Genomic DNA, 23,178 nt, shown 5'->3' on the forward strand with positions numbered 1-23,178 from the left:
ATATGTCTGGGAAATTCTCAGTATAAAATATTCATTAGATGCTTTTACTACAAGACTTATCAGAGCCTTGACATGTTACTGAATGCAGTGAATTTCTAAAAACAAAAAAATATAAGAGATGATAACATGTAGTGCTTCATCAACTGAGAAAATTAGCCCTGGTTCCTTTCATGCTATAATGCTGACCTTCATCAGATAAGGGGTTCTAAAGTCTCAGGTTCTCTCAGGAGACCTGTTGGTTTTAGCCTGTCTTCCTACCAGGAGTTCTGGGTGTGTTGACTTGGGAATCAAAGCTGAAATTAACTTCAGTGGCTTGTGGACCTATCCTCAGCATTCATTCATCCTTGTGTTCAATTAACCCCTGAGTTTTGTGAGAATCGTCTTTCTTTAATCACTTCTCATTCACACTGGTGAGAGGGGATCCCCACTCTTGCCTTTGGGGATGGCCAAACATAGGATACTGCTCCAGGGGGGTTTAGAGCAGATTCTAGTCATGTGTGCATACAGTCACACGGGGAGGGGGGTACGTGCAGGCCACGGAGGCTGCACCTGGGAGCTGGTGAACGTGGGACGGTGTGAGGCGGGCTTGGTGGCTTCGTCCTGATGAGGCAGCGGAATGCCTCTCATTCCCCTGGAAGGAGGTGATGAGCTTGTTTGAATAATTCTGCAGGCGGGTGGGGAACTGAACTCCAGGACTCCGGGAGCAGCAGGAACTGCATGCAGTCCTCTCTGGAGGAGAGCTGTTTGACTAGGTGACCTTCCCTATGAGCAGAATGTGGATGGGATCTTACGGTCCAGTGACTCAAGGCCACCTGGGTCCAGACGAACAGGCAGCACGTCACATTGCATAGAATTTGGTCCTCACAGCTCACCCCATCCATCTACGCTGGTCACATGGTTTAGTCAAGGCCTATCCAACCCCTGGCCCCAGACAAAGCATGTGACCAACATTAAATTTATCACAGTCCCCATCCCCAGAGATTAACTCAGGAATGAGATTGTCACCCAGTTTGGACCAGTGAAAAGTCAAGTTAAGGATCTTTTTCTGGGACTTTGGGGAAAGAAATGTGCTGTTTTTGAATGCAACTGCTAGCCCTGATTGCGATGGAAGCCAGGTGGTCCAGGAACCTCAACGCAGAGCTGAGGAATGAAGCCAGCGCAGACAAAGCAGGGCCTAGAAATAGGAATAAATGCTCTGCTGATCTGACCTGACTTGCATCCAGTCATACCTGACGCCTCTCTGCCGCTGGCCTTTCCAGGCCTGTGAATCATTCCTTTTCCACTTTTGATTAAGCAGATTTGAGTTGAATTTTGACACTTATAATCTTAATAGTTCTGATTGATATATAAACTAGTTGAATTAGTGCCTTTACTGCTGTACTGAATGGTTTTGGTAAGAACCACTTTACAATGTTACCTTTGACAGTATTTTAGAACTTGGCGATGTCCTCACTCATGACCCAAACTAAACCACGGCTCCCTTTCAATGTTACCTCCTTGGATAGCCCTTCCTGCAGTGTTACTGTTACGTGAGATTGGTCAGCATTTCCACTATGATGCGAGAACAATCTTCAACGACTGTGTGCATAAGAACAAGAACACAATGAAAAAGAAATGAAGGGTGATCATTATTATGGCATGATTCTATATAAGGCAGAAATTGATTTGATCAATCCTGAGTCCATTAGTAGATCTCGGTCTATTTATAATGTGAACAAATATTATAAAGCCTTTTAAAGAAACCTTATCTTAATAATATGACATTAGAAATTCATTTTGGGTGGCACTTTCAGTTCATAAAGAAAGATATTAAAAGTGAGAGCAAATAAATGTGATGACTATTGCTGGACGAATAACTTGGAAACATAAGTAAATCAAACATTAGAACTTGTGCCTGTAGCTTCTTATGTTTTCTCAAGGAAAACATTGGAGGAAATATCAACAACATTTACACATTCTTTGATATTTCCGTCCAGATAAAGCCTGCAGCTCATAGCCACTCAGCAGTGATTTGATGCAGCAGAACTGCTCTTAACATTTACACTTGCTTGATGAGAAAATGTTGAAATACTCACAAGCACACTTATCAAGCAGAAGAAAGGATGGTGCACACCGACTGTCAGCAAATGTTGACAAGAGTCACAGAGGTCAAGGAGACAAACACTTTCAAAATGCAAAATCATACGTGGGGGAACAAACGAAGCCAGGTTTCTAGCTGTTTCTTCATACATCCTCCTAATCTGCATTTGTTTATCACAAATATATTTCATAAATGTAAAAGGAAATATGCTATCAGAAAGCAATTGAGATTAGTTTGGATTTAGAGACTCGGATTATCCATCACGGGGTGATTAGAAGCCCCAGGGCATGAATCAGTCATTCCTGACCGTTCGCCTCTGGTGACTCCAGGTTTAGAGGCAGTAACGACATGTGTAATATATTTATCTGCTAATTTAGTCATTTACTTGATGGATATGAGGGAATTTCAAAGGAAGGCTATAACGATCCTGGCATGTACATTTCCAGTGTACCAGTAGATTTGTAATAAACAAAGCTAAAACTTTTAAAATACAATTAAAGTACCAGAAGATTAACTCATTAATAATGTTATTAAAGTGTATCAAGCAGAAGAGGAGTGTACTTCCCTTAACACACCATGTGTAGGTGCAATCAGCATGTTTAAGGTCATCCAAAAAACCATAGTAAAAAGGAGATGACATTGAAATATTCAGAATGGACTTCTGTTGTTGGAATCTTGAATCATATCTTCACTTCTTTCACTTTGTGCATCTGAGCCCCAAAAGGTGGAGGTTAAACAAGATAAGGGTGAAGAGCTGTGATGAAAAGGAATTCCTTATACCCTGCAAAATCCATTTACAATCAACCAATCTGTGAATGTTTGTTTTTTCTTTTTTCCCCTTTCCAGAATGGGAGTTTCATAGAACATCCAAGTTCTCTTTTTCTTTTGCTTTGAGCTCAAGTATGAATCTGTAGTGTTATATCTAGTAGGCATGTTTTGGAAAATCCTCTGGTTTCATGAACTTTATATGGGTATTTATAAGATGATGTGTGTGCGTTAGTTGCTCAGTCATGTCTGACTCTTTGTGACCCCATGGACTGTAGCCTGTTAGGCTCTTCTGTCCAAGGAATTCTCCAGGCAAGAATACTGGAGTGGGTAGCCATTTTTATCTCCAGGGGATCTTCCTGACCCAGGGATCGAAATAGGGTCTCTTGCATTGCAGGCAGATTCTTTACCGTTTAAGCCACCAGAGAAGCCCTTATAAGATAATATGTAAAGTAAAGACGTCCCTGCTGCATGAAGGTTAACTGGATTGTTTCAGGTACAGAGCTGTTGGGAAGGTAAGCTTGGATCACCATATTTTTATTAAAACATGTGTACAATGGAAAAGAGTCAGTATCTTGGTAGTCCTACTGCATTCCTTCAATTGCTCTGCAAACAGTTCAACTTTCTATTTTTATGACGAATAAGATTTACACACTTAATTCTCTTGGTTTAACTATTATATTTTTCACAAGTAAAGCTACTACCAACCTGGAATGAGAGCCCAGTCTTTCTATATTTAAATATAGAACTGTGGTACAAATGAATGGCTTCCACCTGGATTAATGATGTTCCAGCTGCAAAATCAATGTGTATACTGCATCTATGGATTTGCAAATACGAAGCAGGGGCTCCCTCTGCATAACCATCTGTGCATTGCTTTTGCCTTTTAGTTTTTACAATACAAATAATAAAGCCAAATTCTTTTTAAAATCAGAGGTTGGTCATTGGAACATGAGGCTGATTAATACCTTGATAATTCTTAACCACTTAGTAAAATTGAAATGACAGTAGTCACAGTAGTAAATGTATTTTTGGGAAAATAATCTACTGTTAGGCCACAATGAAAAGGATGTATGTAAATATTAAATATTGTAAGTGTAAATGAAAAAAATATAGCCCAAAGTGACTAAGCTGAAGATACACTGGAAATATCACCAACTATGCAATCTCCGGGGCTTCCCATGTGACACTAATGGTAAAGAACCTGCCTCCCAATGCAGGAGACATAAGAGACACAGGTTCTGTCCCTAAGTTGGGAGGAGGGCATGCAACCCACTCCAGTATTCTTGCCTGGAGAATCTCATGGACACAGGAACCTGGTGAGCTGCAGTCCAGTGGGTTGCAAAGAGTCAGACACAACTAAAGCGACTTAGCACGCACACACACATGCAGTCTTCATGTTGCATTTTGGACCATTGAAGATATTAACTGCAAGAAAGATTCTGAATGTGTTCTAAGAATAAGAAAGGTACCTTAATTGCATCATGTACCTAATGTTACCACCAAGTGGATGACTTCTGTGGATGAATCACCCCATAGTGTATCTGTCCATGTGCTCATCGTCAACTCCAAAGGCAGATGTTTTGTTTTCATTTCTACAACCCACCCCTTGATCCCACTTTTAAGACTGAGCACCCAAATCCTGCTTGTGTTTCTAGCTTGCCTCCCTGCCCTGTGAATTTCAAACTCAACCCTGTGACACCAACTCTCACCTTCGTGTCCAGCCTGCTGGCCTGAACTACATACCTGAGCTTTGCAAGACTTATAATTGCTTAGGTCAATTCCTTTACTTCTCTCACTCTCTCTCACTGTCTTTCTCTCTCTCAAAATACCACAGGCTATGGCTTCAACAACAGAAATTTATTTCTCATAGTTTTAGAGGTTGGAAATCCAAGATCAAGGTCCTAACAGGGTTGATTCCTGAAGACTCTGTTCCCGGCTTGCAGATGGCACCTATTTACTGTGATGGCATCTACTGCTCCCATGAGGGGAAGGAGGAGAGAGCAAGCTCTCTTGAGTTTATTCTTATAAGAGCACTAATCCCATCATGAGGGTCCTACCCTTAAGACTTCATTTAAACTTAATCACCTCCCAAAAGCCCCATCTCCAAATATCATTTCACTGGGGGTTAGGGCTTCAACATATGAATTGAGGCATGGAGGGGAACACAATTCAATTCAGTCCATTCTGTTCATTCTCTTCTTATCTATTAGTCAGATACATACAGATATATATATGTATATATATATAAAATCTCCTATATTTTCTCACTAATACATCTCACTAGTACATCTTATCATCCCTGGAACATCTAAGCTCCAAAAAAGCGCCCTCCCTCTGACCTAGTCATATTTCTAGATCACACACTTTCTAACTGTGACTTCAGGTATCCTTCATCTACAGGGAGACTTCCATCCCTGGGTCACTTTATTCTTGCAAACTGTCAACTGCCTCCTAGCTTCATTTCAATTCTCATCTGAGCACTCAAAAAGAACATGTAAGGATTACTTATACTATAGGATGTATCTAGCATGAATGTCATGGGTCTTCATTTTATTTCACAGAGCACTCCCATGCCTAGACCAATTTATGGTTAGTAGTAAGTAGATGCTTTAATAAAATCTCATTGAATGAATAAGCCCTCTCATGAAGAAAAATTCTACACTAGTTGGTGATGACAGTCATGGTCAGTCATAATAATGGGTTATTATCATTAAAGTAGGAAGTGGGGGAAATGTTGAGAACAAGGTATTTAGTTAATGAAAATATTTCTTTTTCTCTTGGGTAAGTGGCAGCAAAGAGTTCATTTAGCCCATAGAAGTAATGTAGAAATACTATACACTCCATTCTGTCCTGCAATTAAGCCAAAGATTCATGAACTTTGCTATGGAATGAATTTGTAGTAAAAACACAATCTCAAGTTCTTTAAAATGCATTCTCAACGAACACAGTATCTAAAGACACAGCCTGGTTCAGTGGAAAGCACACGTGACAGGAAATAGCAGGCCTCAGTTGTAGCTCTGGTTCTGGCTCATATGCTGTGTTTTCTAAGAGAAGTTAGTTAACTTCCCTAAAATTCAATGTCATTATGAGTGAAGGGATTGGATTCGATTATTTCTAAGGTCTCTTTGAAGTTGAGATTTCTATTCTAGTCTAATGAGATTTAAATTTTTAAAGGTCTTACTTCTTACTATTTTTTAAATGTAAAAGTTATCATGCGGCACTTTTCCTTGCCATAAAAGAAAAAAAGTTTCTTTGTCAGCATTTTAGGATGCTTAGACATAAACCTTTATATAGCCTAACACCAAAAAATGCTAATTTTTCAGTCACCTTAATGTTTTTAGACTTCATAAATACCATGTTATTAATTTTAGTGGGTCTAGTAATAAAATAAATTTTTAGAGTCCATATGTATTTTCCCTGTTTTTTCCACTTACTTTGGATGTTATAATATTTTATGACAGATTATATCAAACTAAGCAATGTAAATGCAGTGTGTAACAGCTGCTGCTGCTGCTAAGTCACTTCAGTCATGTCCAACTCTGTGCGACCCCACAGACGGCAGCCCACCAGGCTCCCCCGTCCCTGGGATTCTCCAGGCAAGAACACTGGAGTGGGTTGCCATTTCCTTCTCCAATGCATGAAAGTGCAAAGTGAAAGTGAAGTCACTCAGTCGTGTCCGACTCTTCGCGACCCCTTGGACTGCAGCCTACCAGGCTCCTCCGTCCATGGGATTTTCCAGGCAAGAGTGCTGGAGTGGGGTGCCATTGCCTTTTCCATGTAACAGTTACTAGAACCTTGTATTTATAAGGTCATTTTAAACTTATGTGGAGAATGATATCCATTTACTTTGCTATTCTGATATTCTCAAATGAGGATTACTGTATTACCACCACTAATAAATGGTGCAATTTAGCACTTCTGGTCAGATTTATGGAATAACACACAGTCAAAGAATTCTCAATACAAAAAAGAGTATTTCTAACCCTTAATCAACATACAGTTATTATGGATAATACTTACTGTAGTTGTATTATGAAAGTATATTGAAAGTTACTTTTTAAAAGTCAGAACAGGCCAACAACAAAACAGTGAAAAAAAAATAAATAGGTAATCCAATGATAATCTAATGTCCAATAAATATATGAAAAGATACTCAAACTCATTTCTAAGTAGGGAAATGAAAAAGATCGCAAAATATGAGTTCATACCCATCAGACTGACAAAATTGAAACTGCATGATGATATTAACCATTGGTAGGGTTGTGGAAAAATAGGGACCTTTCCTGTACTGCCAGAAGTGTAAAGTTATACAAATACCCTGGAGAGCAATAGGACACCGACCTGGTGAAGTTGTAGATATGATACAAACATTTGAACGTTCAAGTGGGTGCTCGTCCAGAGAAATCCTAGCAGATGTGTCAGCATACACAGGGCCGCACACTCCTGTTTATCACAGTGAAAGGCCTAGCTGCTCGTCGGACAAACTGTGATGCGCCCCGCCAGGAGCGTAACATGCAGGACCTAAAACTGAACCATTCAGGATGTATGTGTTAACGTGGTGAAAATTCAAACACAGAATGCTGAAAAACAAAGGCAAGGTAAATAATGACACTCAGCCTCAAGTTATTTGTATAAAGACAGAACATGTACAAAACATGACATAGTGTGTAAGGATAGACACTTGTGCGGTAATAGTACAAATGAATACTCAAAACTGACAAGCAGTCTGGTAAACAGGATATGAATGGAGGGAGGGAGGCAGTCTGGGAAAGGTAGCCAAGTACTGCAGTTCTTTCTGTGATCTCTCATTTCTTTAAAAAATCTGAATTTATCAAATTGTTAAACATCTGACAAAACTAAGAGGTGTCTTCCTGTGCGATGACTCCAGTGTGTCCATGCTTTTCTGTGTACTTAAAAAAAAAAATGCTGACAAATGGAGTTTTTACCATGTTCCTTGAATAAAGAATGATAATACAGCCAAAACTAGCATAATTATCATAGTAAGTACAGACACAGGACAAAATACTTGAGTTTAAAAAAGAAAGGAAGAGGGAAGGAAAGAATAGAAAAGGAGTTACAGCAAGCACCATGCAACTTTCCTCTGGTGTGTCTATAAAACGCCACCTTTGACTGACAAGGAAGGTTGCACTGGAGTGAAGCTCACAGCCTGATAAGCCAATCAGTAAATAAATAGAGGATAAAGACAGTCATCTCCATTGTATGCCCAGGAAATAAGTTTCCTGTCAAAAATAAAATCCTCTTGTCCAAAACCAAAATAATAAAATAATATGGCCTTACTAATAACATGGCTAATGGCTGAATGAATCTAACAGCAAAGATCAGAAACACATTCTTCTGAAATTTATGAATTACCAAAATTATGTCTGTGATGTAAAATTATGTTTAAGGAGGAAACATGGACTCCATTTTATAAGAGTGAAAATCTAAAGTTAAAAATTGAACTAGCCTTTAAAGAGCATAATACTTTAAACAAATAATCTCTAAGAACTTAAATAAATGATCACCATGATTTTAATTTAACAAATCATTTATTTCACAGGGAACTGTTTATTTTCCCTAGATTTCCAGTTGCACTGTCAGCCACATAAGTTCTGATATTAGCAAGTGCCAACATTCCAGCTATTTATAAAATCCCATGTACCCTGTTGCCATTTAGCACAGTGAATACCCATTTGTAAACAAAATGGTGATACATTATGATAGCCAAAGGGCAGAACTTTACCTGGACAGAGATTCATCATTTTTTAATGTGGCACAGCTTGGTGTTTGCACTGTCATCAAGCACTCTGAAAGGTGCTTGCAGAGATAGATGACCTAAGCGATTGTTTTACTGAAACTTAATAAGAGCATCAGCAACTGCAGGTTAATACTGCTCACAGCAGAAATAGTACATTCAATGTCATCTGTGCTTATTGTCGGCCAGGTTATATTAATATTATGACCAGAGAAAATGTTAGACAAAATTGGAATCTTATTCTGTATTACTAGTTATATGATATTTTAATATGACACTAGTAAGTACCATATCAAAAATAATTCCCTTGCATATATGCCCAGAAGTGGGATTGCTGGATCATGTGGTACTGCTACTTTTAATTTTTTGAGGAACTGCAATACTTTTTTTTCCCATAGCAACTGCACCACTTTATATTCCTACCAAGAGTGTGCAACGGTTCCAATCTCTCCACATCCTAAAATTAAAATCAAGATCTTGAAGAAATATCTGCATCTCCATGTTCATAGCAGCATTATTTACAGTATCTAAGACATGGAAACAACCTATATATCCATCAACAGATGAATGGATAAAGAAAATATGGTAGATCCGTATAATGGGATATTATTTAGTCTTCAAACAGTAGGAAAGCCTCCTGTATGCAACATGTATGAGCCTGGAGAACATGAAGCCAAGTGAAATAAGCCAGTCACAGAAGGACAAAGACTGCATGATTCTGACTCTGTAAAGAATCTAAGATAGTCAAACTCGTAACAGCCCACCCCACTATTCTTGCCTGGAGAATTGCACAGACAGAGGAGCCTGGTGGGCTACTGTCCATGGGGTCACAAAGAGTTGGACTCAACTGAGTGACTAACACTTTCACTTTCACTTCCATGGAAGCAGTGAGTAGAATGGTGTTTAGCAGGGGCTGAGGGTAGGGGAAATGGGGAATTGCTAGTCTACAGATATGAAACATCATGTATGCAAAATGAATAAGTTCTAGAGATCGGGTTTCCCAGATGGAGCAGTGGTAAAGAACCCACCTGCCCATGCAGGAGTAGCAAGAGACATGGGTTTGATCCCTGGGTTGGGAAGATTCCCAGGGCTGGGAAGATTCCCTGGAGGAGGGCATGGCAACCCACTCCAGTGTTCTTGCCTGGAGAATCCCACGGACAGAGGAGCCTGGCAGGTTACAGTTCATAGAGTCGCAAAGAGTTGGACATAACTGAGCATCTAAACCAGCCAGAGATCTGCCATACAACATGGCGCCTGTAAGTGGCAACTCTGGATTGTGTCTTCGTAAGGGGGTAGATTTCATGTTAAGTGTTCTCGTGTGTTAGTCAGTCATATCCGACTCTTTGCAAATTCATGGACCCATGAACTGAACCCATGCCCGCCAAGTTCCTCTGTCCATGGGATTTTCCAGGTCAGATACCGAAGTGAGTTGCCATTCCCTTCTCCAGTGAATCTTCCCAATCCAGGGATCAAACCTGGGTCTCCTGCATGGCAGGCAGATTTTTTTTTTCCTTTTTTCTTTTCTTTATTCAATCTTTTTTTTTTTCATTTATTTTTATTAGTTGGAGGCTAATTACTTTACAATGTTGTAGTGGGTTTTGTCATACACTGACATGAATCAGCCAGATTCTTTACCGACTGAGCCACCAGAGAAGCCCCCAAGTGTTCTTAACAGGTTTTAAGTAACAGTAACATCATGCAACAAAATATAAATGGGTTTATCAAGACAGCCTTTTACTGACCAGATGTCACATGAGCAGCACCAAATGGAAGCTAGAAAGGAAATACCGTCATCCTGGTCACACACGTGTCTAATGTCGGGCATATCCCAAAAGCCCGTCCTGCAGTTCATCTATGCCGCCGATAAATGGATCAAAGATGATGATGTTTTGGCTTTCTTCTTTTTTCCCAGAAAATGCTTAACTTCCTGTTGTTGATTTGAGAGTCTGATTAAAGTATATTTTGCCAGAAAGTACCTCAATTTGGAGCAAAGAAGATTTTTCTATGTATAAAGTTTAGCCAACTTCGATCATTTCACTGAGAACCTCAGAAATGATGGTGTGACCCCCATGAACAAAGCCACAGGTAAAGAGGTAAAGACACAGCTTCTGTAATATTCTAAAAGTAGCTGGGTTGCCGATTTTAACACCACAGTTGATTCACACTCATTTCATAGCTTGCTATTTATATCCTTTTTAGATCTCTTTGCATATATATAAAATTTGAGAATAAAATACAAATCAGCAAGTGAATTTTTAGTTTGAATTTTGTTATAAGCATTTTCAACAAAGACAGGCCATTAAAAAGGATGTCTCTCTACCAGTGAATTAATGATAGAAGGACAACTCGTGTAAACTATTCTGCCGACAGGCCAATAATGAGAACACAGTTAAGGCAGTAAAGCTTGCCAACCACTGATGAGACTCGGGAGAAATTCCTCAACAGATGTTTCCCTGAGCAAATATATACTTTGCCTGCTCTGATTATGATGGTCTTGAGAATTCCTGACTCGATTCAACATGCAGCTACTCTTCAGCAGGCTCATAAAAATATGATTCTTACAAAGAGTATATTCTAAATTTTCCTTTCCTAAGAACCAATCTATAACATATTTATGGTACTCAGTCCCTTATGGCAGAGCCCAACAGCACTGTTCATAACACTATAATTAAAGTTGTGTCAGCATTTTATTATGCACAAAAGGAGGCAAAGCCTTTTTGTTTTGTTTTTTTCATTTTATAAACTTTCTTTCATCGCTGCAATAATCTGCTCTGACCTCCCATCTGCCTCCTGCTAAGAATTTCTGATGTCTTGCTCTTGGCTGAATGATTTGTGTACAAACAGTTTAAAGGAGCTCATTTTTGAAAACCAGGAGATGGTTCCTGACAGAGGGTTCCACCTTTCAGGTTCCTGGCTAATTATTCTAATATTGTGAAGACTTGCTTCTGGAATGAGCATTAGCAGGAAATAGTTGGCAGTTTGTAGGAGCAATAAGACAAAGTACACAGACAGTGGTGCCTCACAATTACTGAGTCCATTATGATGTCTGTCACTGGCAAATCTGTGGTTTTACTAATAGTTACCTGTGTGTATTGAAGCCTAATTATTTTAATTATTTCTTTCTAAAAATCTTCCATTTTCTAAATTTTTAATTGGGTGAGAGATACCAAAATATATACTTGGTAGTTGTATGACATTGGGCAGTTAATTAGCTGTAGCTCAACCACAGATTCCCTGAGTATTGGGTGGGTAGAAAGAACATTTACTTCTTCAAACAACATGAGTAAACCAGATCTGAAAGAGACACGTGCACCCCAATGTTCATCGCAGCACTGTTTATAATAGCCAGGACATGGAAGCAACCTAGATGCCCACCAGCAGACGAATGGATAAGGAAGCTGTGGTACATATACACCATGGAATATTACTCAGCTGTTAAAAAGAATTCATTTGAATCAGTTCTAATGAGATGGATGAAACTGGAGCCCATTATACAGAGTGAAGTAAGCCAGAAAGATAAAGAATATTACAGCATACTAACACATATATATGGGATTTAGAAAGATGGTAGTGATAACCCTATATGCAAAACAGAAAAAGAGACACAGATGTACAGAATAGACTTTTAGACTCTGTGGGAGAAGGCGAGGGTGGGATGTTTCGAGAGAACAGCATCGAAACATGTATATTATCTATAGTGAAACAGATCACCAGCCCAGGTTGGATGCATGAGACAAGTGCTCAGGCCTGGTGCACTGGGAAGAACCAGAGGAATCGGGTGGAGAGAGAGGTGGGAGGGGGGATCGGGATGGGGAATACATGTAACTCCATGGCTGATTCATGTCAATGTATGACAAAACCCACTACAATATTGTAAAGTAATTAGCCTCCAACTAATAAAAATAAATGAAAAAAATTAAAAATTAAAAAAACCCGTGAGGATCAAATTGGATAATCCCCATGGGGGCTAAGCATCACGCCCAGACCTAGAATGCCTTACTTAGAATACCTCCAGCCTACTCACTGCCATACAGGCCTCACTCTGCACTTGCTTGAAATAATTTGTAGGCCTCTAACTTCCTACCCCAAACTTTAAAAAGTTTTAAACGCAAGCAACAAATTAACCAAATCAACAACTACTGTAAGATTAGTAATTATCTCCTAGGGTTCCATGAAGGGGGAAGTTGATGTCTATTTCATTTTATTTTTGTCATTGGAGGATAATTGCTTTATAATGTGATGTCCGTTTCCGCTGCACAGCATCATGAATCAGCCATAAGCCTACGTATATCCGCTCTCTCTGGAGCCTCCCTCTCACCCGCCATCCACCCCTCTCGGTCACCACGGAGCACTCAGCGGAGCTCCCGGGGCCATGCAACAGCTTCCCGTGAGCTGTCTGTTTTACCGTGGTAATGTATATATGTCAGTGCTTTCCTCTCAATGTAGTCCTTGACTATGCAGAGATACATGCTTCATAAAATACTAGTCTTCAGAGCTGCTGAAAAGTTATGATCTTATGTCTAGTTATACAACCACTTAAGTGAAAAAAAAAAAAAACATTTCTGAGGCTGTGGATTCAACGTCTGATGTGGTTTGTAGGTGAAAAAGATGGCCTTGATCTGGTATTCTTTTATTACCCCATGAATCTAGTATTAGAACCAGTATTCACTCACATTTTAAACAAGAGGCTTTAGGCTCAAACAGAAAGACATGCCATGGCATTATCAAGGAGCACTGAGCAAGCTGCCCATCACGGTGATTGGCAGGGAGCCAACAACCCTCAGAAGTAAGTCCTGGGGCAAAGAGGGGTCCATGCAGTTCTTTACGCCCCCTTGTCATGGCCTGAAAATGTTGTTCCGTGCCTCTTGATGATAAACCACGGTTGTCCCCAGCATCTCAAATCCCCATTTGCAGAATTCCCAGTACTTCAAGAGCATCTCTTATCCAAACCCACTTAAAAGAATAAGTCCATTACTAGAAAGAAGAAGGATCTGGCTACTACTATTCCCCGTCTTCTCTTTTGAGTATTATGTGTTTTTAGGTCACCTTAAAATATGAAGTGTACAGGGCCACCTTTCATCTCAACAGCAGAATCACCAGCACACATCCTGGGCTATATTGCTAGGTTTCTTTTCATTGGCATTCTCAAAGTTGACAAGGGGCAGATTCAATAATACAGCCTTTTATTTAAAAAAAGAAATGGCCTTAATGCTCTATTATCACCATCGAAGTATTTCCACATGTCCTGACAGGCAAGAGCACTCAAATCTTAGAAGGACTTCCCTGTTACCAAGAGAGAAGTCACATGTGTCACCTTCCCTTACCGATTGTGACATTCTGAGCGACGGAAAGCTGCTAGACCCATTACTGACTGCATCCGGCCGTGTCCTCTCTCTCGCTGTCTAGCCACCCGCCGGCCCCCGCGGTCTTTCCGGCCCGCCGGCCCCTTCTCTGCAGCCCCTCAGGGTCCCTGGCTCCTGGCTCTCCTTCTGCGGCCGGACAGGCTGCTACTTTGCTATTGTCCTCCAGGGGGCGCTGCTGGACCGCGAGCCTGCTCTCTCGCGTAGCGCCGGGTTCCTGCCCGCCTCCTGCCAGCCACAAGCAGAAACGCTCCGTAAGAGCAATAGCGCCGTTTTTAACCACTGCCATAAACCACGGTTTTTACGTCTGATTCCGAAAGACAGTTTGTTGATACGAATGAGATACAAACACCCAGCACCCTAACGGTAGCTAGGTTCTTTTTCTAGGTGATGGTTTTGCAAGAAAACATGCACTGTCTGCGAAAGTCTTAGTAGTTCATTATACAGGCCGATATAGGCATTCTGTTTACTGAATTCCACGAAAATGCTGGCATTTTTTTTGCCTTTTATTTCGCTATATTTAAGCCATGAATTAAATAATAAACCTGAGTGTTAATCCTATTATAGAATGATGTATTAATAACTATAATAGTTTATAATGATATTATAACTGCCTTATAATTATATATTGCTGCATCAGTATTCCTTATAGAGAATATTGTCTAAATATTTAAATATATTGTTAACATGTGCTTAACCTACAAGGAGCTCTATAGCTCATTGTAACTTTAATCAGCAATACTATAAAGCACTTAATATTCCTGTCACATCTCTTCTGTTTCATAATAACATGTACAGATGTTCTAAATTTGCTTTTTATATATATCACATTTATTTGTGTTAAAACACATCTTCATTCAGAAACAGTTTTTAAACATAGTCTCAAAAGCATCTTCTACATGGTATCTGTGATACAAGTGAACTAGCTGAAATCATGGAGAAAACATCTCTTATAAGGAATAAATACTGTGTCACAAGTGCTCTATTAATCATCATGACATTTATTGCCATAAAAGTATAAAAGAAGAATGAGTAATATTTATAAAACATAAATAGGATTATGTCCATCTCTGCTAAAATCTTAGTCACTTCCTATTGAAATAAGAATGCAGAAGTTAGGCTCCAAATCCTGACGCGATCTCCTTCCTCTTACCTGCCCCACTCCCAGCTCCTAAGCTCACATCACAGTGCCCTTCTCTCGTTTCTTTGAACAGAAAGCGTGCCCACTGGCCTTACCCCTCGCTCAGAATTCCCCATATCGAGAATGCCTCCTGTTCTTTGCCTGACTCACTGCTACTTTCCTGTCCAGCGCCAGCTTGAATGTCATTTTCTGAGCCCAACCCTGCCTCTCGCTCCATCACACTCTCCCACAACACCCTCTGCTGTGATCTTCCTAGCACTTGTTAGATTTGTAATTTTTAACAGGCTTTGCATGATTATGTGTCTTTAGATTCAGCTACAGTTGGATTAGGAGTCTTCACTTACTGGCTAACAACATGGCTGCCAGTTATGATCCCAGCTTTGCCATGTACAACCTTTGTGATCCACGTCTCTCATATGTAAAATGTGGTGAGGATTCACTAAGTAAAATGCCCACGTGTGTGTGCAGGCTAAGTCACTTCGGTCGTGTCCGGCTCTTTGCAACCCTTTGGACTGTAGCCCCCCAGGCCCTATCCATAGATTCTCCAGGCAAGAATACTGGAGTGGGTTGCTATGCCCTCCTCCAGGGGATCTTCCTGACCCAGGGATCAAACCCATATCTCTTGTGTCTCTTGCTTTGGCAGGGAGGTTTTTTTAACCACTAGTACCACCTGGGAAGCCTTAAAGGCCCATAGTAATTACTATATAAGTACTTAAACAGTATTTTCTTTTTCACTTTATATCCAATGGCTAACATATAATATTGAAAAGTGTTCGCCATCTGAATTAGTGAAGGAAAATATTTTCCTTGTCCTCATAGAAAACTGTATATCAAAGAAGGAACTCTTCAGTTCACAGCGACATGGATCTTAATTTTCTGCAGTGTTTTGGGGGAAAAAATGAGGATGAGAACTAGGAGGAGTGAGGATGCATGTGACCAACACTGAGATCGCTTTCCATTCTACTTTATCAGTTGCTCCTACACTCCAGGCCTTTGAGCAAACCTGGTGTATAGAAAGGCTATGATACATGGTAGCTATTTAATTCATGAAATATTTTTTGAGCACCTACTATGCTGTAGGCTTCAGCAATATGTGAACTGTGAACTTCCAGATATTCAAGTTGGTTTTATAAAAGGCAGAGGTACCAGAGATCAAGTTGCCAACATCCCTGGATCATCAAAAGAGCAAGGGAGTTCCAGAAAATCATCTGCTTTATTGACTATGCCAAAGCCTTTGACTGTGTGGATCACACTAAACTGTGGAAAATTCTGAAGGAGATGGGAATACCAGGCCATCTGACCTGCCTCTTGAGAAACCTGTAGGCAGGTGAGGAAGCAACAGTTAGAACTGGACATGGAACAACAGGCTGGTTCCAAATAGGAAAAGGAGTCCGTCAAGGCTGTATATTGTCACCCTGCTTTTTTAACTTATATGCAGAGCACATCATGAGAAGCAATGGGCTGGATGAAGCACAAGCTGGAATCAAGATTGCCGGGAGAAATGTCAATAACCTCAGATATGCAGATGACACCACCCTTATGGTAGAAAGTGAAGATGAACTAAAAAGCCTCTTGATGAAAGTGAAAGAGGAGAGTGAAAAGGTTGGCTTAAAGTTCAACATTCAGAAAACTAAGATCATGGCATCTGGTCCCATCACTTCACGGGAAATAGATGGGGAGACAGTGGAAACAGTGGTGACTTTATTTTTCTGGGCTTCAGAGTCAGTGCAGATGGTGACTGCAGCCATGAAATTAAAAGACGCTTACTCCCTGGAAGGAAAGTTATGACCAACCTAGGTAGCATATTAAAAAGCAGTGACATTACTTTGTCAACAAAGGTCCATCTAGTCAAGGCTATGGTTTTTCCAGTGGTCATGTATGGATGTGAGAGTTGGACTGTGAAGAAAGCTGAGCACCGAAGATTTGATGCTTTTGAACTGTGGTGTTGGAGAAGACTCTTGAGAGTCCCTTGGACTGCAAGGAGATCCAACCAGTCCATCCTAAAGGAGATCAGTCCTGGGTGTTCATTGGAAGGACTGATGTTGAAGCGGAAACTCCAGTACTTTGGCCACCTGATACAAAGAGCTGACTCATTTGAAAAGACCCTGATCTGGGAAAGATTGAGGGCAGGAGGAGAAGGGGACGACAGAGGAGGAGACGGTTGGATAACATCACCGACTCAATGGACATAGGTTTGGGTGGACTCCGGGAGTTGGTGATGGACAGGGAGGCCTGGCGTGCTGCGATTCATGGGGTTACAAAGAGTCGGATGCGAGTGAGCAACTGAACTGAAATGATGCTGTAGGCATTATTCTGTCAGGGATATAGAAGAGAAGCACACAAACAAAAAACTCCTCTGTTATGGAACATGCCTTATGTCACCATAGGAAACCTTCTGGTTTATCTCCAACTTTCTGTGGATTTCTAAAGTAAATATGATGAAATATTTGGTACTCTCTCTCTTTACCCACCCCCAAGAATTCCAGATCTATCTACTCAGGTTTCCTTGAGCACTTGTGCAATCTCAGAGCTGATCTGGGGCTTTTCTAGAAAAGGCCATGGGAAAATCTAAGTAAATTACTGAAGCATTTCTCAGTGTACACTGTAGTAATGATTGTTACTCAAACGCATAATCCTTGGACAAATTTGTATGAAGAGGAGTAGTTTTTGAAAAACTTAAAAAATGACCATTACTGTAGCTTTTCTTGCTTTGTCCTGTTTCATCTTGTGTTGACTGTGGGACTTTTTACTAACGTATCTGTTTAATACCAGATCAGACTTTTCCTACTTTGCAGACTTGGGCAAATCTCTATGTCAGTTTCCACATCTGTAAAGTGGGGATAATAACAATTATTGCTTCATAAAATTACTGAGGATTAATGAGTCAATACATGTAACCTGTACAGTTCTGAATTAATGTTAGTTTTCTTCTGATTATTGTGATATGCCTCCTGATGAATCAAGAGAGTCTTTATTCCAGGAATTGATTTCTGTACGATGCATTGGGGAGATATTAGACTTCTTCAAGACATTGAACATGTTGAAAATGCCAATTACGTTCACTCTGGCAACTTCAAAAGGAGCCGTGGGTCAGCAGGCACAGTCAAATCAGCCTTCATAAGAAAGACAAGGGGATGAAAACCAGTCATTCATGCCACGGGAGTACTGAGGGTCAGTACAGGAACAGAAGAATCCTGTTTCAACAGAGACAGCCTCGGCAACGTTACGGGAAAATGGGATGTGCACATTCTGTGTGGTGAATGGTGGCTCAGCCTGGCTGTACTTAAAGTTAAAAGCTCTCATATTACCAGGAAGATCTCTTAGGTCTCCTCCTACACACAAAATTGTGAATATAAAAATGAGAAATGCAGATAGAATCTTATCACACAGTGTATGCCATCTAACCAAAAGCTCTTTTCTGTATACAGTTGATAACTTTACACTGAATGCCCTATAGTTAAATATCATGGAAGGCAATTATGCTCGAGCCTTCCTCCCAAAGAAGTCATTTAAAATTCTTTATTCACAAATCCCCATCCTATCAACTTAACCTGCCAAATGAACCAGCAAATATCATTAATATAAAAAACAGTCTTGCAGACAGAAAAATTGTCAAGCTTTATGTCCTTGTTCTCTACCAAGCCCTTCACTAGGCTGATGAGCAATGCTGATTGGGAAAAGAGGTCAAGGGAAATGAGTGATTTCAAGAATAGAAGTCAGATGAGCAATCAGGAATTTGTCTACCAATATATTAGGAAACAAGAGAAGTAAAAATTCCAACATGGTAGAGGTGGGGGCTTGGTTGTATAAGCTCATAGGGCTTGTAAAGCAGGCTCAGCTGATAGATTGCTCCTGGTTTGAGCTAGTTATCCCTCCCATTTTGCCTGCATGCGGTGCGGTTATCAAAGTCCCCTGATGCTGAGATAGCTCATACGTGCCTTGGTGATTCACATCCAGAGATGAGGCGCGTCCTGTGGGACTGAGGATGAACACTGAGGGACTGTGCCTGTGCGGATTCAGGCATCTGTGGTTGGAGGTTGCCTGTGAAGTCTTCTGTCTACCACACCCTTTACATGTATTAAAGCCTCACACGTGTGCATCCTCTAGACACATGTCACCCTTTCAAATATGCAACCCAGTGTCATCACAGCACTGACTCGGCTGAAGCATTTCTTCTCATTGCTCCTTTCAAGGGTGAGATGTGATGGCCCTCCAGCCCCACCCATTAGGAATGCCGTTTTTACTTACACTCCACGTGGATCTAAACTCTGCTGTGACAAACCCAGCTACCTCTTCTGTTTCAGTAGAATGATATTTGGTACATGTCATCTTCTGTGTCTGTAGTTGGGGTCAGAATTTTGATGTTTGTGATACAGCTGAAAATACTGATTTTCAGTAAATTAAAAAATACCATGCGAAGGAATGTCTAAAATTTTGCACCATATAGCTTTAAGATTATCTCTTCCAAAGATCCATCTGCATAGCTCAGAGAGATTTGGAGAGCAGAGTGAATCTTCTAGACACTCAGTCAGAAGTAAAATTGTGTTTTTCCCTGTGACACCATTGGTATTTGCAACCCCAGCATGGACAGATTGCTTCAAAGCAGACAGAGGGCTTTGCCTTGGAACGATGTTCCTAAATGTCAACTACTCCTACACAAAAGGCCAGATAATAATTGACACTGGACTCTAATATGTAGCCACCTTACTGTATTATATAAAGGAGATTCTTTTCATAACAGAGCTTGGGGAATAAATATTCTTAGGCAAAAATGACAAAGGTTAATGTATTAACTAGTAAAATTTTGCAAGCACAAGTTAAATGTAAAATGCAACAAAATAATTTACCTCAAAGTGAAAACCTTTAAACAAGATATCAGAAAGACAATTTTTAAAAAGTTTCTTCTCTTACTCTTTTTTTTCCCGTTTCAATGAATTCTTTTTCAAATAATAAGTCCTTGCTTCAAAGAGATAAACAAGTATAAATAAAACAAACACAATGAAAGTTAGTTTATGTCTCTGCACCTCTGCCTCAGATAGCTTCGGGAGCCAGTTGAGCTTTCTCCTGTGGTCTCCGTGGGGTCGATACTGCTCATGCTGTGTCTGTGCATTTATCTCTCAGTTGAATCTCCCATAATAAGATGAATCCCCCAGAGCTTCAAAGCCAATTAGCCTACAGTTGTATTTTTCCTTTTTTCCCTATAAATTTCTACTTTAGTTTAAAATACATTTACTGATAAAAACAGCAAAAATGACATAGAGTATGTGTTTACATCAGACCTATAGCAACACACACATCAAGTGAGGAGAGCCTTTAGTTAGCAGTCAAAAGGATATCGCACGCTCAGCACAGCCAGCCTGGCCCAGGTGTCCCCGTGAAGAGATAAGACTCTCCTTACCTCGGGGTGGACTGGACCTTGCATACTATGCTGTTGAAAGATAAGGCGGGTCCTGCTCTGCCGGAAGTGCAAATATATTCATTGCAGTTTATATTAACTAATTACAATAAATGCAATTTTTGGTTGATTGACTTCAATATAATCAAGGCTTTATTAGAAAATACAAATGCATTACCATTAAGTATAAAACAAAATCAAAATCCCTCTATCCATGAACTGGGGACCATTTATTTTCATAATTTAAGGATATTAAGCAAGGAAAAGAGGTGTCATAGACGTCAGTCTGGGAGAGTGGCATCATCTGTTTTATGAGTCTCATGACATATGGTTTACACGTACACACTATGAGAATTGAATCAAGTATCTGCTGCTTATGACTCTCATTAAAAATAGATAAATGGGTTTTGATTGCAAGTCTAAGTGTGGCAGTTCCAAATTGATGGTGGTCCACGCTAAATAAACACTGTGGTTGGCTTGTTCAGCCTAGATTCCATCCTATCTCTGGCTGAGACATGGGAAAACTGGAAACAGCATTGATCCATGTTATCTAGGGTTCTGGCTGCATATCAGGCTCCTCAGATTAAATGTACTTGAGTGAGCTTTGTAAAGTGAAAATGAGGTCAAAACCATGTTTTCCTGACAAGACAGTGTCATGGAAATTGAAGATTTTCTGCCTGGGTACTGCCCCTTTTCCTGCTCTTTTGTCTGCATAGAAGTTGCATCAGAGGCCATGCTGAGCCAGCCTCATGGGATGGCATCGCTGGTCCCTGCACCACGACCAGCCTCAGTTCCAGTGTTTGTCCCTGAGAATTGGTCCCCAGGGATCCGCCCTCAATTTTGGAAGTATTTCTGGTGCCTCAACTCGAATCTGTCCCTCCAGTCTTCCTTAAGGTAAGCCTGTAGTTCTCTGTGTTCATCTTTTCCTCACCAAAAAGAAAAAGGGACAAGTGCTCTTGTTTTAGGAGAATACCAAGTGTTGATTGGGAAGTGTGAGGGAGTGCTGGAATTATAGTAAATATTGATACAGGCAAGAATCATCAATTGATGCTGAAACCAGAGGGACAGATTTTGATAAGAAGCAAAATATTTGTATGATCTTAAATTGTCCCTGTAGATTGTTTAGTCACTGCAACATATGGTGAAGAAATCAGTCAACACATTCTCAGAGTGATAAAGATGTAACTTGACACTGTATGTCTCTTGAGTTGATACCCTGAGAAGGATGTCAAATCACAGTGTCCTTTCTGGAGTGTTCTGGCTAGGAATACATGCCCTAAATTTAATCATGAGGAAACATCAAACGAACACAAAACAGGAACATTTCCTCCTATTTTATGAAAGATAGGGGAGGTTTGTATTCTGCATGAATGCTAATAGTAGTAAATAGTAGAAATATTAAGGCAAGGAGGGCTTTAGACATGTTCCAAATTAAATGAGTCTCAAAAACCATGACAACTGAATATAGTGTCTAACCCTTGACTGCATTTTATACAAACAAATTTAACAGGACATTACTGGGTCAACAGACCAAATTGAAAAATGGATGATAGATAAAACAAAAGTATGACATTTATGCTACACTTACTGAAGATGATAACATAACAATTGTTACATGAGAATATATCTTTTTGTATAGAATATAAGATTTTAGTGGCAAAAGACCCAGAGGTAGGCAACTTACTTCCCAGTGTTGCAGGGGAGAATCCATTGATAAAGCAAATAGCACACACCATAAACAATAATTGAATCAGGTAAAGGGGCATATATTGTTCTTCATTTAGGCTTACTTTTGCACCATTGCTGTAAGTTTGAAATTATTTCCAAATTTAAAAATTAATATATATTTTATTTTAAAAATACATCCAGCACTTTGAAAGATATCCCCTGCAGGCCTTATATAAGAAGGGCCATTGATATAGGCCCACCGGTTTCCCTGAGGAGGATTGGATCCCAGAGAGGAAAGAGCAAGTGGCAGCAACGAATTACTAGAAACAAGGTGCTCATGATCACAAAAATAGGCAGCGGGGACAGAAAGATAATCAGGATAATCCGTGCCATAGAAATCTCTAGTAGCTTCTGATTTACCAGGGGTCCCCTTGGACTGAAATGGTTGGGCAGACAGAGTCCAGCTTGGTGTGAGTCAGCTTACAAAATCTCGAGTGTCGTAACCAAAAGCCTGACTTTGACACCATAAAGGAGTAGCTGGCCACCTCATCTAATTCTTAGACGTAAATCACTTCTCAAAACCAGGAGTGGGAGGAAATAAGTAAGACAGATTCCCTTAAGGAAGGACCTGTGACTGCTGAATTTCCGTTCTGGTCTTTCCCAGACCAGACCGTTCTGGTCAGGTAGGTTAGGTAATATATCAGTCATCCCAGGCCCCCAACCGTGGACCTACCCAGATCTTTATGTTGGGACAGAACATCACCTCCACCTGCACACATATGTCATGACATTAGATGGGCATACCAGACCACCTGGCCTGCCTCTTGAGAAACCTGTATGCAGGTCAGGAAGCAATAGTTAGGACATGGAACAACAGACTGTTACCAAATAGGAAAAGGAGTACGTCAAGGCTGTATATTGTCACCCTGCTTATCTAACTTATATGCAGAGTACATCATGAGAAACGCTGGGCTGGAGGAAGCACAATGTGGAATCAAGATTGCCAGGAAA

The 23,178-nt window shown here is 40.3% G+C and overlaps 1 protein-coding gene across 4 annotated transcripts in view; it reads left to right on the plus strand.

Annotated features, from left to right (window-relative positions):
* NEIL3 (nei like DNA glycosylase 3) overlaps window positions 1-23,178 on the plus strand; it is a 347,249-nt gene that overhangs the window by 241,469 nt on the left and 82,602 nt on the right. For 2 of the 4 annotated variants that reach the window (XM_065946470.1, XM_065946469.1), the window contains one exon: window positions 21,216-21,393. The exons of the other annotated variants lie outside the window; for them this stretch is intronic. The gene's annotated coding sequence lies outside the window, so the exon portion shown is untranslated. The remainder of the gene's footprint in view (window positions 1-21,215; window positions 21,394-23,178) is intronic. 4 annotated transcript variants of the gene reach the window in all.

This window comes from Muntiacus reevesi, chromosome 10 (genome assembly GCF_963930625.1).
Source record: "Muntiacus reevesi chromosome 10, mMunRee1.1, whole genome shotgun sequence".
Taxonomy (NCBI): Eukaryota; Metazoa; Chordata; class Mammalia; order Artiodactyla; family Cervidae; genus Muntiacus; species Muntiacus reevesi.